At 49.5% G+C, this 17660-nt stretch overlaps 1 long non-coding RNA gene across 1 annotated transcript in view; it reads right to left on the bottom strand.

Moving 5' to 3' along the window:
* Positions 1-320, bottom strand: part of LOC130880969 (uncharacterized) — a 148108-nt gene extending 147788 nt beyond the window's left edge. The window contains exon 1 of the long non-coding RNA XR_009057694.1: positions 238-320. This is a non-coding gene — a long non-coding RNA (uncharacterized LOC130880969). The remainder of the gene's footprint in view (positions 1-237) is intronic.
* Between the last annotated feature and the right edge of the window lie 17340 nt (positions 321-17660).

Raw genomic sequence — 17660 nt, 5'->3', positions numbered from 1 at the left:
ATTCTTACTGCATCTTCCTCTGGAGGCCTTGTCCTTGCAGAGACCTGTACCTCCCCACCCACAGAGTCAGTCGTGGCAGAGGGGAAGGGGCAGATTCTCACGTAGGGCCCTTGGGGCGATGGTGAGCATCACTGGTCCACTAGTCTCCCTTGGTTCCCTGGCCCACATAATCTCCCTCCCAGGAACACAGCCAATACTGGCAGTGTGTATACACTGTCCAGCAGGGTAACAGCTTACCCTCATGGGTAACATTCCTGCCTTCCTTTCTCTTCCATTTGCTGTAATGAAAAATACTCCAATAGAAGCGCTTTAAAGGAGGAAGGGTTTGTGGCTCACAATTCCAGATTATAGTTCAGCATGGAGGGGAAGTCCACACGGCAGAAACTAGAAGTCACGGGTCACCTCACACTCACAGGCACAAGCGGAGACAGATGACTGAATGGGTTCCAAGCTGCTGCTCTCTCCCTCCTTCTTAGACAGTCTATGAATGGAATGGTATCATCCCTGGCTAGGGGGTGAGGGGTCCTATTTTATCAACTAACATAAGGTAATCCTTCATAGACATTCTTAGAGACCCTTACCCCAGAATGTGTGTCAAGCTGGTGTTTGAAGCTAACCAAAACAATCCCTAGCCTGTCACCTCTGTCCCGTTTCCAGAAAGCTTTCCCCACATCTCGGTCTGGCTAGCCGTTTCCAGGTAATGCCACAGAGAAACCATGGATCCTGTGGCCATGTGTCTGCGGCTGTACTTCCCTTGTGATAGAGTGAGTCACTCGGCCCCTGTTGATGGAGAGTGGTGGTAAGGATGCTGTCCCTGCAGGCAGGAAATGTAAACCTATACCAGGACAAGCTGGTGACCCCAGTCAAGAGGAGTCTCTATTCCCCACACGTATTCAACTTCCTCCTTGAAGACGGATGTGGAAACTCAGCGCTGTTGGTCTCTGTGGCTGGCAGGTTAGATATTTGGAAGCAACGGTATGTGCAGATAGGGCCTACATAATTGAAGCCTCTACCAGTTACCGATGAAGTTATGCATAGCCTTCCTCTCTGCTACTGGGACACCCAGACCTGTGCTGGGGTGGCTGATTGCAGACAAGACGGTGTCAGCTATCAGTCATCCTGTTTTCTTGATGGCTTACTGCCATTTCTACAGAGGCGTCACATGTGTGGCACAGAGATCTTTACACTCTCTGCTCACTTCCAAGGGTTTTTCCCAAGACTGCTTCGCCGTCTACTTTCTATAAGGTTCTGTATTCAGAGCATCACACCGACAATAAGGTTTGCTACAAACACCACACACATATAACCTTAGCTCGAGGTACTTTGTTTATCCTACAAAGAGGATGATCAGATGACCTCCCCAGATACGTGTCCCTGGAGGATTTCTCCTAGCCGCCATCCTTCCAGGCAGTCCTTGGGAGGAGCTGCATGCGGTCCATTTCCACATACACAAATGAGTCAAGCCACCGGCCTCACTGAAGCTGATGGGAATGAGCTTATGGGGAAATACCAAGACCAGAGTGGGTGATAGGAGGGATGGGCTAACCCTCTGCAACTTCCTTGTTCTCTCTGGCTTGCCTTGTGTCCAGTCCTGGAGAAGTACTTCTCTTTTTGATGGACCCACCCAATCTTTCAATACAGTGATTCTGACAGTTCCCAGTGCAGCCATGTGCTATTTAACACCCCAAAGTCATATGCGACATCACTGCCATGGCCAAAAGGCCACTCATCACACGGTGCTTCTACTTTCTTTGAGCTGATGACTTGGCCCTTCTCCAGAATGCGAGTGGTTATGTTGAGTTATCCTCCAGGCTTTACCACGGCTCCTTTTGGTGTCTGTCATGGTTCATATGGGCTGACAGTTTGATACAAGCTAGGACCACCTGGAGACAAACCTCGGGGTATGTCTGCAAAAGCGTTTCTAAAATAATTGAGGTGGGAAGATGCACCTTCCAAGTGCCCAGCCCTATTCCCTGTTCTGGCGTCTCTGACTTAGCAGAATGCAGAAAGCAAGCCGGGCACCTGCATTAATCTCACTCTGCCTCCTGACTGCAGACACGATGTGACCAACCGCCTCCTGTTCCTCCTGTGATGGCTTCCCTGCCATGGCAGACTGGAAGGCCCAACTGCAAGTCAGAAGACGTTTTTCCTTCCCTGCTTATTTTTCAGTGTGTTGTCACAACGGTGAGAAAAGCATCTAAGGTAGTGTCCTTCCCTAGTTTCCATACCCTGAGTGCCATTGGGACTCGCCGCATCTTGTACACCATCCGAACAGAGCTGGACAGCATCCAGATGGCTCCTTTTACCCGCAGTAGGAAGTGGTGGTCTATCCTGATCAGCCTCGGGTTTCCTGGTGACGAAAGAGATTCACAATTTCACAAAACTTTGCAAATATAGAGCACCTTGGATTTTCCTCAGGCCTTATCCTGCAGCGCATACAATAAAGCCTCTTGGCCGCTGCTTGCTTCTCTCCTCCAACCGCACAATACGCTCATGTTCTAGACAATGATGATGTACAGTATAATGTCCAGACAGCCCCCATGGCTTCAGATGAAAAAATACCAGACTCTATCAAGCGTAGAAAGCTATGGGTAATCCCATACTCCCTAGAGACAAAGAAATTTGTCTGTTTTGAAAACTATATGCATATCATTTAGAAATGCAATCTCTCCCAGTCAAAAGCAGATTGCTAGGGCTTCATCTGTTGTGTGGATTCTACGACAAACAAACAATAGAAGAGATATTTTAATGACCAAAGTAAGAGAGTTTATGTGAACCTGAAACAAGACCAGAGAATTACTCTTTGTTCCAGATCAAGTCAAAAAGGCAATGACCCTCTTTTCTTCATTGTCTTAGCTTGTTGTGATGAGATACCCAGCAAGAAATGACTTCCAGAGGGAAGGGTTGCTTTGGGCTTCCAGTCCATGATGGGAAGAAAAGCATGACACCGGGTGTGACAGGCTGCTGGTCACACTGCATTCACACCCAGGAAGCAGAAAGTGAACAGGATGTAGGGTGGGGTTACAGGAGCTTAAGGCCCACCCCCACCCCCAGGGATCCACTTCCTCCAGCCAATCTCCACCTCCTAAAAGTTCTACAATCTCCCCAAATGGCACCACCAGCTGGAGATGGAGTGCTGAAACTCACGAGCCTACAGGGGCCCTCTCACATCTAGGCCGCCACAGCCCTGGGCCTGCTAGCTACCGTTTCCCATGTGTTAGCCATGCTGCGCTCATCCTGTCCCGTCATGCCCTCCCCTCCATCTTCCCATGAGCAGTGGATCATCAAAACCATGTTCACCATCTCTGGATCATCAAAACCATGTTCACCGTCTCTGGATCATCAAAACCATGTTCACCGTCTCTGGATCATCAAAACCATGTTCACCGTCTCTGGATCATCAAAACCATGTTCACCGTCTCTGGATCATCAAAACCATGTTCACCGTCTCTGGATCATCAAAACCATGTTCACCGTCTCTGGATCATCAAAACCATGTTCACCGTCTCTGCCCTGGATGCTGTCTGTGTGGGAAATGGCAGTGTGCAGAGGGTTCCTCAGACCACCTGGAAGATGTGAGGAAGTAAGAACAGCCGAGTGTGGCGCCCACTGAGGACATCAGTCAAGTGTTCTCGCATTCTCCAGAGTGGAAACGCTCACAGTGTTGCCTCAAGCCAGGTGAGGGGCCGGGCTTTACATGGCTGCTTCAGCCAGACCCTAAGCCAGGAAGACCAGGGCCATTCGGGAACTGCAGCAGAGGGTGACAGCCGAAACGCAGTAGGAGCAAGCAGGAGCCAGGAATCTGGACTAAGGATAGGAGAGCTAGATAAACCACCCTAGTACTTCCTGCAGCCAAAAGAGGGCAGGCAGCTTTCCCCTCTACTGCCTCTACAGAGACTGCACAGTTCAAGGCTGTGGAATAGGGGAACAGCAAGGGTTTCAGGATGGCCAGGTTGGAGGGGGAAACTCCCAGCCTTGGTTTTCAGTGAAAATCCATCAGATCCCTGCATTCCTAAGCGCTCTATCTTTGTTCTGCACCCTCTGCCACCACCCTGACTGTGTCTGTGCTGGGGTCTCACATATCCCTACACTTAGTGCCTAGCTCAGCAACACCCAGTGAGTCCTGAGCAAATAATAAAATCATTGGGCAGGCCACCCATTATGATTAATTACATGGTCAGCTTGACCTTCTCTGAGGCCTGGTGTCATCACCAAGCAGAGACCGAAGTTCTCAAGGAAAACCTGACCTCGTTAAATAGAGAACCCTGCTAAACCATCCCAATACCGGTACAGTCCCAGTAAGCCGGCACCCAGGGGACCCACCCAAAGGTTGCTACATCTGACCTATCCAGAAACCAGCTGGTGGCGACAGGAAACTAGGGACATACAGAGGTCTTGTCGGAGTTGACAGGGAGGGTCCTGTTGAGGCTAGACCTCAGGTTTCTGTTCCTCCCAGCTCACAGCCTCTCCTGTGAGTCAGAAAACACAACAAAAGCAAGAGGCAAAGAGCCGCAGGGGCTGCCCTGAAGGGAAGCCAGGACCACATCAGACCCCTGGGCCCACAGTAGGGAAAGTATTGTGGGGGATCTTCCAGTGAGGTACCAGGATCATGTAGGGTGGGCATGACTGGGCATTCCTGGAGTTGGCAAAGCTCTTGTTTCATGTTCCATGAGACAAGCAAACTCAGAGGGATTAGGGCGTACATTGGGCAAAAGCAAATAGACAGACAGACAAGGGCAACAGATTTTGTGTGTCAAAATCTTTACAAACCCTCATTTTGGAGCTCTGACTTGCCTACTTACTAATCATGTTCTTTCAATAAGTTTCCTCAGCCTTCCAGAACCTATGTCTACTACCTGTGAAGTGTCAAGGACGTGAGCACTTCCTGCCTCTCAGGTGGAGCTAGGGAGGCTAGCCGAGTGCACCCCCGCCGTGTCTCAGTTACTGGGTCAGAGGCTCCAATTCACTGTGTAGAATGGAGCTTGTGATCAGGAGCTACACCCTCCAGCACTGTCTTTCAACACCGCCCAGGCAGTCCCACGTTCCTAAACCACAAAGCACAAGGGACCTACTCTGCCTGGAGGCCAGGACCTTGGGTTCCGGCCTCTGGCCTGCCACAGAGTTGCATTGTGAAGCCTTTAAATGTCACTTTGGAGGAGGGAGATGGCGCTGTAATATCTCCTCTTCTGGCCGAATCACTTGATGAGCCACCCAGCAGAAGTCAGCCTCAGGATGGCTCCTCTGCAACGATACAGTCCCACTGGCAGGTGTGCATTGATACAGTCCCACTGGCGGGTGTGCGTTGATACAGTCCCACTGGCAGGTGTGCATTGATACAGTCCCACTGGCAGGTGTGCATTGATACAGTCCCACTGGTGGGTGTGCATTGATACAGTCCCACTGGCGGGTGTGCATTGATACAGTCCCACTGGCAGGTGTGCATTGATACAGTCCCACTGGCAGGTGTGCATTGATACAGTCCCACTGGCAGGTGTGCATTGATACAGTCCCACTGGCGGGTGTGCATTGATACAGTCCCACTGGCAGGTGTGCACTGATACAATCCCACTGGCAGGTGTGCGTTGATACAGTCCCACTGGCGGGTGTGCGTTGATACAGTCCCACTGGTGGGTGTGTGTTGATATAGTCCCCCTGGCAGGTGTGCATTGATACAGTCCCACTGGCAGGTGTGCAGGGTGTCCCACTTTCACCAGGCTTTCAATTCACAGCTGAGAGGGGGTTTCAGTCCGCACTCCTTGATTCAAGGCAAGTGCCCACCTTCTGCAACAGCTCTAGAAAGCTAAGCCATTGAGCAAAAGTTTACCTTTTCCCTCTCTCTGCTCCCTGTCCTGGGCCTCTGTCATTTGTTCCCGAGACATCAGCCAGAATGCCCACTCACACCTAGGGACCCCAAGTGTGGCAATTTTCATGGCCGAGAGGAACTGCACTGGAAATTCCCATAGGTCATGGTTTAATTATGTGAAGGGAATTTTCTGGATGGTCCTAGAGGACAAAATGAAAATAAATCTTGGAGCAAATGACTTAAAAAGGCCAATATAAACAATGTCCAGTTAAAACCATCCCATACCATTCCCACTGCGCAGGCATGTTCCCCAGAAGTCTGTCTGCTGTAAGGTGAGGGACAACAGAGGGTGCCTCTGGGCACAGAGTGTACAAAAACTCAAATTTTTACAGCAGACTTTCCATGTATTTTGTTGACCTGGAGGAAGTGATGGTATCTCCCCCTAGCCTCAGTTTCTCCATCTGCAAAATGATTGGAGGGAAGATGTACCTAAGGTCTATGCCAGTTTTGAAATCCTGAGAAATTTTCAATGACAGCTCTTTCATTCCTGATGGGGCCTGTGGTCAGTTTAAATATCTGATAAAAAAAATGTCAGCCCAACCATGTCTGCAGAATTATCTAGAAAGTTCATGAACATGGGTGAGTGTGTGCCCCACATGTGAGAGAGGATTCAGACATGCCCTAGAGTCTTTCTTAGAAGGTGGGCTAAAGCTTCTCAGTCCCAGAAGACGCTGAAGATGGGGTCTTTGGAATTGAAGCAGAAAGGGGGGCAGCAGCTAGGGAGGGCAGTGGAAATGGGAAGGCTCCATCTGGAAATCAACACAGTTGTGAACTTTTAAGGACTGGGCCACAGTTCCATCTTATCCTTGGAAACAAGATGTTCAAGGAGATTCTCGGCTGTGATCGGCCTGGGAGGTCAGGTGGAACTACAGAGGCAGGTTCCCAAGGATTGGGAGCCATGAGGGTGGCCAAGGCAGTGGCCTTGGTTCAGCGTTTCCCCCAGATGTTCTAGGTATGTTCCAGAACAAGAAGGAAGCTGGCTGAAGACCAAATCCTATGTTTTTATTCCTTTAAAGGGGTGCCAGGCTAGCTCCAGTTCATCCTGTCTCAGGAACCAAGGCACCAGGTCAGAGTCAGATAGATCTCTGTTCAGTCCCATTTACTGAAGTCACCGAGCAAATGAACTCAGACAGTGGCTCGTGTCAGAGTGTAATTTAAAAATCTACACTTGCCTGAAACATAATCTAATGCAAGAAGAGTTCATAGAGTCCAAAATTCTCTACGTTGAATGCTGTTTGGGCATTTTAAAAAACAAAATGTAGGAGGGTTGCCAGTCACACATAGTCACAATTTAAATACTGCCCACTCTAAGAAAGGGGAATAGAAAAAGAGAGAGCAACTAAAAACGTCCATGTTATTTAGAAACAAAGTATAATCATCTCAGACATGTGAGCTGTAAAGTGATGCATTGATCAGGAACGATCTGCCACCTGGTCACCCGACTCTCAGAATGCACTTTATAGGAATATCTCTTTCCTAAGTCACAGTGCCATGTTGACAGTCATCTGTGCCTATCTGTCCCTAGCACGGTAGTCATGAAGCCATGAGCACCGAATAGCAGTAAGCATGGAGCCTTCTCCATCCGGACGTCAGAGAGCTCACCCAGCCAGGCTCTGCAGCCCCTCCTAGAATAGCCCCCACCACACCTAGAATGATACTCGGGTGCAGACAACCACACAAATGATAAATGCCATCAACAGCGGCTTCTCAGAGGATCCCGGACCCTGCAGCATCAAGAACTCAGCTGAGAAACAGGTCAGCGAGCTCCGCTGTGCCACCATCTTGTTGCTTCAACTCTTCTTTGGAGTTTCCCTTCTTGGTTTCCTCCCCTACAACACTGAGAACACAGATGAAATGTAATAGCCCCACTTAGCCTCACACCAGGCTTCAGAAGGGAAGAGCCCGTAGTTCCTGCCAGCCGGTCTCCACTCACACAGGGAATGAAGTGATGGACGGTTCTCCAGGCCTTCCTCTCTGAGGGGATCTGAAGTCTAAACAGGAGACCATATGCATGTTACATTTTCTTTCAGACATCTAAGGACTGCACTGGAAACTTGCACTTGGGCCCACCCACTTTGCTTCTCAGAGACTGTCGGCACTAAGGCCTGCTGGGAAATGAAATGGCCTCCTCCAGAGGAAGAAGCCTTAGGAGGACATGACAGCAATGGGGACAGCATAGAGGAGTGGGGGATCGCAACGCAGGCCTTTCTTAGAAGGTGTTAGAATAGAGAAAGGGGGAGAAGACAAAGGAGTAGAGGGGCAGAGGCCCAGCTTCAGGAGGGCTAAGTGACCCCTGGAAGCCAGAGCAGGGGGGCTTTGATGCAGGACTGGCACCCAGAGAGGAAACACTGTCTGAAAAATGCTGCTGGTGATGGCACTTAAGGAACAGGGTTTTAGAAACCTACTGGGGCCCTGATCCCTGACTCTCTTGACTGGAGTGATCTTTCTCTCCTCCACCCCTGTAAATGTGTACTGCTCTCTTGTCTCTCTCTGTTTCTCTCTGTGTGTGTCCCTCTCTGTCTCTGTCTCTCTCTCTCTCTCTCTCTGTGTGTCGCTCTCTGTGCCTCTCTCTCTGCCTCACTTTCTGTCTCTGTGTCTGTCTCTGTCTTTCTCTGTGCGTCTTTGTCTGTCTCCCTCCCTCCCTCTCTCCATCCACCCCCCTCACTCTCTCTCTTCTAGAAAAGCATCCTTGCAAGCTGGCCCTTTCTCCTCCCACTCCTTGCCTTCACACCCACCAGGCCTGGCTCTTCTGGATGCCTGTCTGGCCTCAGGTGTTGCTCTTATCTCACTGGACAGACTTCCATCTGTTTGGAATGAGGGTTCTCTGAAGCTGAGCTTGACTCTAATTGACTCTAAATGTTCAGTACAGTACACAGCTGGTGCATAATAAAAGCTTAATGAGAAACTAGACATGGTAGTGCACCACGTGGGAGGCTGAGACAAGAGGATAAAGAGTTCAAAGCGTGCAGGCCTGGCCCGCATAGTAAGACTCTATGTCAAAACAAAAGTTTGATGAAAGACTAACTGGATAATGGATGGATGGATGGATGGATGGATGGATGGATGGATGGATGGATGGATGGATGGATGGGTGGATGGGTGGGTAGATGGACGGACAGGTGGATGGACGGGTGGGTGGATGGATGGGTGGATGGATGGATGGGCGGGTGGGTGGATGGGTGAGTAGGTGGATGGATGAGTGAGTGAGCAAGTGATGGTGATGTCCTAGCAAACCTGAAGAAGCAGAGGTGTCTCAGAAGAGCCCTCATGTGCTGGGCACTTGTTAAGGGCCAACCCTGCTATTAGACTGAAGATCGTAGGTCTCAGCGAGTAGTGGGACGGGAATGATCAACCTCTACCCCTATGAGGAGGCTCACCCCCAAACTTCCAAGCACTTCTTATTTTCACACATGCCCAGTTCCGTGTCTGTCCTCTGCCCTCTATCTATGTGGCAGAACCGGAAAACAGAGCCAATGTTGATGTGGGGTGGAGGGCCCTGGCCACTGAGGGCTGTGGCTAGGCTTCCATGGGTAAAGGATAAGACTCCCCTAGGGAAAGGGCAGGGAAGCCCACAGAACCCGCTCACTCAGGGAAAGCAGGAATGTTCCTCAGAAGAAAGGTGAGGTCTGGGTAGGGCCAGAGCAGCTAGCACAGTGTGCTCCCACCCGTAAGTCACGCAGAAAGGACAGAGACATCTGTGCCAATGAACAAAATGCAGAAAAAAATCCCTGCAGCAGCAGCCTGCTGGGTGGGGAGAGAGCAACACACAGCTGGAGATGAAGTCCCAGGAAGGAGCCAGGTGTGGGCGCACAGGGGTTCGTGCATTTCATGTTGTCCACAGTCATGGATTTTGAAACTGGACCTCCTAAGCTCAGACTCTCACTGTCATGAGCTCTGAGACTCCGAGCAAGATCTTTTAACTTCTCTGTACTTCAGCCCCCCATAAAGACTGGGATAGTAACAGTACTTCGCTGGCAGATTTTCCCTTGGGGACTAGTAAGTTAAGACACACAAAAGACACAGAATTGCCTCTGGCATTCAGTCAGTACTCTGTGTGTATCATATTCGTTATTATCATATTGTATGTATCATATTGTATGTTAACATAGGTCACACTCCATTTCATTAAGCAAATGACAGAACAGCAAACTCGCCTAGTTAGTGATGATAAGGTGAACAAAGACAGGGCACACTTCTCTGTGTAAACACGGCAGCAGCCAGTATTGGGCAGTGGTAGGTACGTGTACAGGTGTGTCTGTACTCACACTGGATAGTGGTAGCTACGTGTACAGGTGTGTCTGTACTCACGCTGGATGTTCACACAGAAAGGGTGGCAATCGTTTGCAAGTATGAAATTGCTTACCTGCAGAGCATCGATAAGTGAGAACTGGCCAGCCAAGGCACCTGCGTTTGGGAAGCCTACGAGACATCAGATCATCCTCCCAGCTCCACCAGCCAGCCTGAGTATGACCTGGTGATAACACATCTCTGGATGTCAGGTTCCTCGTGCAAAATACCAGGACTTCAAACCAGAAAGGACAATGGAGAAGGGTGAGAGTCAGTTTAAGGACACTTGGTGCTGGGTTATGGCCTGAGGTCTCGGGACATCCTTGAGAGTGGGCGCAGGCTGTGTGGGTCATCTGTCTAAATGACATACGAATCAGAAGTCATTTGCCCAGGATGTAGCAGAGTTAGTGACTGAGTTTAGGCATCTTGACCCTTCAGGAATAGAAGACTCACCCTTGAAAGGGGCAGGGGTTTTACTAAGTTATGCAACTAACCAAGAGAGGCAGGGAGTCTTTCTGCCCCTCTTAGGTCAGTGTGCTAGGCACTTGGCTTCTATGATTGACAGTAGCACAGCGGTATGGAGTGGAGTTTTTTTGATGACGCACAGCCTTGTTCTGGGGTGCAGGGACTGTGTAGGTGGGGGAGAGTGGCATTCTGATGGCTTTGTACAATAATTTTCCAAGGCTAACAGGATGCTTTTCTCTTCAAACAAGTCTGATGTCCTTGTGCCCCGTTGCCCTTGGAGCCGATCAGTTGCAAAGATAACTCCACCAAGACGATCAGGCTCACGGCTCCCCCCTGCAATCGACCTTTTAAGAGCCTGTGATGTACTAGCCAGCAACCCACCCCCAAGCCCCGGGCACATTTTTCTTGGCTCAGTTATCAAGTCCGTTTTGAAGTAGTGTCTTTCCAAAGTGGTTTCTTTGAAAAGTGGACGTTTCAAAGAATATTTTTGGCTCACATGTCAGCAAACAGCTGTATGGACATTGAAGTATCTTATCGCATCAGCCATCAGGCTGCCTCTTGGTAGCTAGAGGCAATCCAGGGTTATCACGATCTCTAGGTCCTGCCCGTGCAGAGAGGGCCAGCGCCGTAGGTCACTGTGTGAGAGTTCAGCCGTTTCTATTTTCCCATTCCTTCACCACAGAAAGACAACTACAGAACCAGGCTGCACTCCGTTCTAGAGAGGAAGAAAAAACTCCTGCCCCAAAGAGGCTTGCAAAATACAAGGAAAAGCGACATTGTTACTGTCCTCAAGACAAACATGTTCTGAAGAGGATGTGTGGAAGGTATTTAGAAGCTCCAAAGGAGAGATGGGCCATCAGTGGAGCTGGAGAAGGATTCCAAGATGGAGACCTGAAGGCTCACTGGGTCTGTTCTATGTCCCTTATCTCTAGAAGGTGGCAGCCAGAGGTGTGCCAGAAAGAAAACACCATCATGATGCCCTTCGCGTTACATTCCCACTTAACACAGAAAACTTCAGACTGCTGATAAACACCACAGTGACATGGCTGAGGAGGAGCCGCCAGCAAGTGGCATGTCACCTACAAATATAAGGGACATAGTACCTTCAGGACAATGGATAAAAGTAAAATGACAGTTGGGAAATGGCTAATTTGAAGACTTGGCTTCCTTAGGGAAATTTTCCCAATCCCCAAGAAGAGACTCCCTCTTTGGTGCCCCCATCGGATACCAGGCATGAGGCTTCTAAGTTTCTTCAATAACCCTGTTACCTAGTCTGGCATTTCCACAGTGGACGTGAGACATGATTCGGACTGCATGAGTGTGACCCCGGCTCTGTCACCCACTAGTCGTGTGTCCTGGAACTACCGTGCCTCTCTATTCCCTCTATGAAATGAGAAAAGGGGCAGAGTGGAAGAATTAAGCTACATATGGTTATGTGAGCCTTGAACAACTTCACGAGCAATGGGCATGTAGCCACAGATCAGGCCCACAGGGAGTCCGAAATAACTGGGTTGATACCAGCCGGTGCTAACTCTTATGTGGGTAGACCTGCCCGTGTCTACTTGCTCCTGTCTGCAAAAGTGTAGCAAGCGCTGGGTGTACAACAGGGGCTCAGCACCCCTTCTGGAGTGAGACACCCAAAGGTTAAATGGATTGGTGGAAGGCAAAGCTGCTAGACTCTGCTGAGGGATACTGATGAAGGGGCTGGCGGGAGACAGGCCTGACTGGCAGGGCCCAGGGGTCAAAATGGCGGGGAGTAGGTGTGTGGGAACTAGGGCAACACCAGGAAACCCCTCAGAGGGCCCATAGACAGTGCCTAGCTTTTGCTATTCTTTTTGGAACACACGTCTTCGTTCCAGAACCGGTATCAGTCATCTCAGGCTGCTGTAACAAAAAAATAAAAATAAAAAATACCGCACACTGGGCAGCTTAAGTCACTAGGCTTTCTTTCTCCTGGTTCTAGAATTCAGAAGCTCAAAATCAAGATGGGACAAAGTGAGTTTCCAGGGGCAGCATGGCTACTGGCTTGCAGAGGGTTGCCTGTTTCCTGGGTCCTCAAACAGCCTCCCTTGGTAGGTAGGTAAAGAGAGAGAGCACCAGAGTTGTTCTGAGGACACAAACCCTACCTACCCTGAGGGCCTCATTTACTCCTAATTACTTCCTTCAGCTCCAATTCAACCTGTACTGAGGATTAGAGCTTCACTGTAGAACTCAGAGGGAACACCAGACTCAGCCAGTGGCATCCCCTAGGTTCCGTGTGATCTGGCTCTTTGCTCAGGAAGAGCAGCCCTGCCCTTGCTTCTGCTCCATGACAGCGGTGTGGAGAGGGGGAAGAGGGGAAACATTTTCCCAGCATGCCTGCTTGGCCATCTGCTCCCAGCCTAGCTGCTAATGGCAACTTCAGTGTGTCCACTACGACTACAACCTGAGGAGCGGCTTCTAAACTGGGGACCTTATTAGCAGCTAACCTGCTGTGCTGAGAAAGCGAGGTGGGGCCTTTGAGGGCTGGCCTTTCTGCTCAAGTCCTCTCTCTGGGGTTTGTCTGGGCCACTGCACACCCCGAATTTTCTATCTTGCTTCGTTTCTGTCAAGTAATTACTTACAAATTAGCTTCCCAGGGAATACATGAGCAGAGGAGGCAAGCATTACATATGTAAATAATAACAAATGGTTTTCCAGTAAACAGCAGACCTTTCTCCAAATGCCCACTGGCATTAGGGAACTTGGGGACCTGCCACAGTGACATCCCTCCAGCTGAGGGCATGGAACTAGCTCCAGGTCACCCTGCCTCCAGAACAGGGTTTGGGGGAGAGGGGCAGGGGGAGCTCATGCCATGAAAATGACCATCAGACTAGCTTACTATACTTGGAAGGCTCATGAAGCAAGGTATCAAAAATCAAAGATCCCTGCATGCTTGGTGGAAAGGGAGCTTCCTTGTGGCTTTATTAAAACTACAGCAACAACTTGCTTTAGAGCGTCTACTCTTTTCTGTAGGGATGCAGGCTTAGTCTCTGAACAACACTGGCAAGATGTCACCCAGTGGCTACCTTTCTTGGATGGACTTTGAGATTATCTGTGCCCAGCAGAAAGATTACACTTGCCAGCCTCCCTCCCTCCAGGCCTATCCCATGGACCTGTAGCCAGAGAGGCACAAAATGGCTCCCACACAGGTGAGGGGCCAAAGAACTTCCAGAAAAGATGCCTAAAGCAAACACGGGGAAGAGAATCAGGTGCTTTTCCCTCTTCCCCTTTCTTGCTCTCTGAATATGGTGTGGCATCAAGAACACCCCCACACATAGTTTGAGCAGGAGCTGGCCTCATGATTTAGGCGAGGACAGGGACTGTACCATCAGAGGAGGGTGTGGTGACCATGGAGTCGTCCACCCTGACTGCGGTGACCCATACCAGCAGCAAACACCTCATTTTCAGTCTGCAATTGCTTGCTCTCTCTCTCTAAGGCCACCCTGGACCTGGGGTCCAGAGTCCATTAGGTAGTGCTTTGGCGGTCTCTTTTTCATTTGATAATTACTTGTGGCTACAAGCTTCCAAGAGGTAATTCTGTCCCGTGGCATTCCCAAAATAGTTTATATTGTTAGCATCAGCCTGGATGTTGTTAAATTCCGAGGGGTCATATCCTGAGCAGAGCTCAGCTTGCTGGAATTTATGAGAGTCAAAGTTGGGTGTGTGGATTCGGCCTCTCCTTCTTTTGGAAGGCTGCACAGATGGAAATCTTCAAGAGATGTGACTGCAAAAGTACACAAACATGTATGCATGTGTGCATATTCATGTGTATGTGCAGACATATAAGCACACGCAAATGGGTGAGTGTGGATACATCTGTGTAGGTGCGTGTTGTGTGGGTGTATGCACATGTTCGCATGTGAGAGCAAGGCTTTGTGTGTAGCTGTGTTCGTATATGCATATGTATGCTTGCATCTCTGAGCTCTTTTGGATGCCAGGGTGTTGAAGAAGAATACACACAGCAGAGGGCATGTGTGAGGCTCTGTGGAGAAGTACAAACAAATTAACATTTCCTAGCCAAAATCCACGATTCTGTGGTTTTGTTTTTTGTTTGTTTGTTTGTTTTTAAATCTTGAGACAGGGTTTCTCTGTGTAGCCCTAGTTGTCTTGGAGCTTGCTCTGTAGATCAGACTAACCTCAAATTCACAGAGATCCACCTGCCTCTGTCTCCCAAGTCCTGGGATTAATGGCGTGCGCCACCACCATCACCCAGCTCAAAGCCCATGATTCTTAACATTCACATCTTAGCGCTAACTTGTCTGCATCTAAGGGCTGTTAAAAACACTCACGACCAAAGCAAAAAAAGAAAAAAAAAAGAAAAAAGAATAGTATAATGGCTCAATTCCATATAATTTTATTATTTCCAATAAAAGCAAAAATAAATGTTAAGCATACAACAAAGTGTGATTGAGTTTTTATGTTTATGTAAGACGCTGAATATAATTAGACTCCCGATCCCTAAACTTCGCTTTCTTCCTTGCCTCCAGTTTCAGTGTGAGATGGAAGACACTAGCAACATGGCATGACAATCAGTGCAGAGCAAGAGCACCATCTCAGGAAAGAGAAAGCTAATCTTTACACTGCTCTGACAGGTCTTGTATAATCATCTCACTTAGTCATACCTGGTAGTCCCATTAGTTGGAATGAAATAAGAGCCAGTGTTGTGTGCCTAGAAAAACCCACTGCCATGTGCACAGCCCAGAGCAGGCAGCGATCACATGTGTTTCTCTTGAACTTCATGTTCTCGGGAGTGTGTTAGTGGCCTCTGCCTGAAAGTCTGGGACCTGAACTCTTTTTTCAAAAAAAAAAAAAAAAATGACAATAATTAAACCAGGCAGCTGCTGCCCCCGCCATAGGACAACCTCTCTGCTCCCTGGAATGTGCTGGAATCGCCCTGTCTGTGCTCATCCTGTTCGAATTAGCGGCTCCCTCCCCGTGTCACAGCGATCTGGGCGAGTTCCCATCTATTAGCTGAATTATTCAGATGTTTCCCCACAACGGGCACAGCAGTCACATAACTGGCTCCTAAATCATCAGCGAATTACATTATTGACAATCTGAGCAGATTAATTAAGAAATCTGTCACCATGACACAAAGAGAGCTGGCTTCTTTTCAAGGCAGAGCTGCACCGTCTTCAAGACAGGCACACCTGACCAGATTCCAGAAGAGAAAGAGCCGCCCTTCATGGCCCCATGCACCTTGGCTGGAGATAGTTCCTGCTGGAGTTAGCAGAGAGGCCAGGGCAGAGAATCCCCGCCCCCATGCTCAGGCAGCTGCCCTGGTGGGTGGACTGAAGATGGGAACTATATCCCATATTTGCCGTACAGGGAAGTCCTTTTCAGCATGAGCCTCATTTTAAATGTGTGGCGGTGACATCCTAACCCTATGAAGAGGCTGCTTGCCCCCTGAGCTCCCCAATGCCTGTGTGATCTGAGAGTCTAACAGGTCCCAAAGAGCAGAGCTAGCCTACGAGAATCTTCCCTGTGACTCGGCAAAGAGAAAGCAATTTCTATATTCGTCTATTTTTCCCACACATAATGAAAGCTTTATTGGTTTCTCCAGAGTCTTACAACAGAACCCAACATAAACACTGATGAGTAAGTAAATAAACATCAAAAATCAGAATAGCACGCTGTTCTGGCCAATTTAACCGAGAAATGGCTCGATAGTTCGCTAGACCCAGCAGCCATAATTTTGCAGGTTGACAGCAGATCCTGTCCGTTTTCTAAGATCTGAAACCTTTTAAGGTTTTAACTTTGTTTTAACAAAGCTGTACTCAACCCTTCTGTAACCTGGTGGGTGGCCTTGGACCTTTCACCCTGGACCCAACAACATAGACATCAACAAAGCCTAAGGAAGGGTTGGGAGATCGAGGACATTTGGAGAAACTGCACAGTTCACAGTGACTCTGGCAGCCAGCTCATGCACCGAAGGAGGGTTTTCAGCTCAGGCTGATGCACTCCCAAGAAGCTTCTGCTCAGAAAGGCCGCGAGGGATGCTCTGGAAGCACCCTATGGGGAAGGACCACAGAGAAGGAAGAGGTCCTAGATGCCTGCCTGCATGCCCAGAACCAGCAAGTGTCATCTGAACCAAGCCACATCACTGGAGCCAGAGCAGAGAGAGTGGCTGCAGCTGTAACACCAGCAATGTAACAGGGGCAAGGGCTCGACACTGCCTGAAGAAATCTGTGGGGCTGGTACTGCTCTGGCTACGCTGCATGGGCTCATCCAGCCAGGGTGACCGTTTATTGCTTGTGGTTGATGGAAGGCGACACTCACAGGGCTTGGGCTCTGTGGCTGAACTTCGAGAGCTTGTGAGAAGGGGAAGGTGTGACTCCTGCACAGCCTGAGATGACATCAGACTGTCTACTGCCTGGTGAGTGCTGCCCTTCTGGTCCCCTGAAGATGACAGATCGGCGCTCCTCACAGCAGCCACAGGCGAAGATGCCTAATCTCCCCTACCTGCATCTTGCTTAGAAGTAGGACGCGTCTCAGGACTGCGGTTTGTCACCGTCCCCATCTCTCATATCTGATCTAGGGATAAAAAACTGGATGGACTTCAAAACAACACCAAAAACACAGAGATAAACTTCAGAGGGATTTCTTCTTAGGCCAGAGAGGGCCCTGTCTAACCCGCATGATGTGACAGATTTGGAGAATGAAGACAAGGGTCATAATTGCACATCACAGGACACTTGCCTGGAAGGAGGGAGCAGGAGAGAGATGGCCTTGTCAGACTGGCTCGGACTAGATCAGTGGACCATGACTGGGAACAGCCAGAGGAGCAGCCCTGCCGCTGTAAAGGCCTCATGCGCCAGCATAGCATTCTTGCCATCCTGAAGACCCCTGTAGTTCCAGTGACACAGACGCCATTTGACTGACACACCCAGGGCTGTGGAACTCATCTTAGGAGCAGCCCAGGGCTCCAGGCATCCTTCTCCACTGCTCTAGCTTGAGCCAGAGCAGCATCTCAGGAGAACTTGACTCACGGGGACTGTCCTTGTGTTAGCGTTGAATGGAATAG

Source organism: Chionomys nivalis, chromosome 1 (assembly GCF_950005125.1).
Source record: "Chionomys nivalis chromosome 1, mChiNiv1.1, whole genome shotgun sequence".
NCBI lineage: Eukaryota > Metazoa > Chordata > Mammalia > Rodentia > Cricetidae > Chionomys > Chionomys nivalis.
The sequence above is the reverse complement of the archived record's forward strand: the minus strand, read 5'-3'. Positions and strand labels throughout refer to the sequence as shown.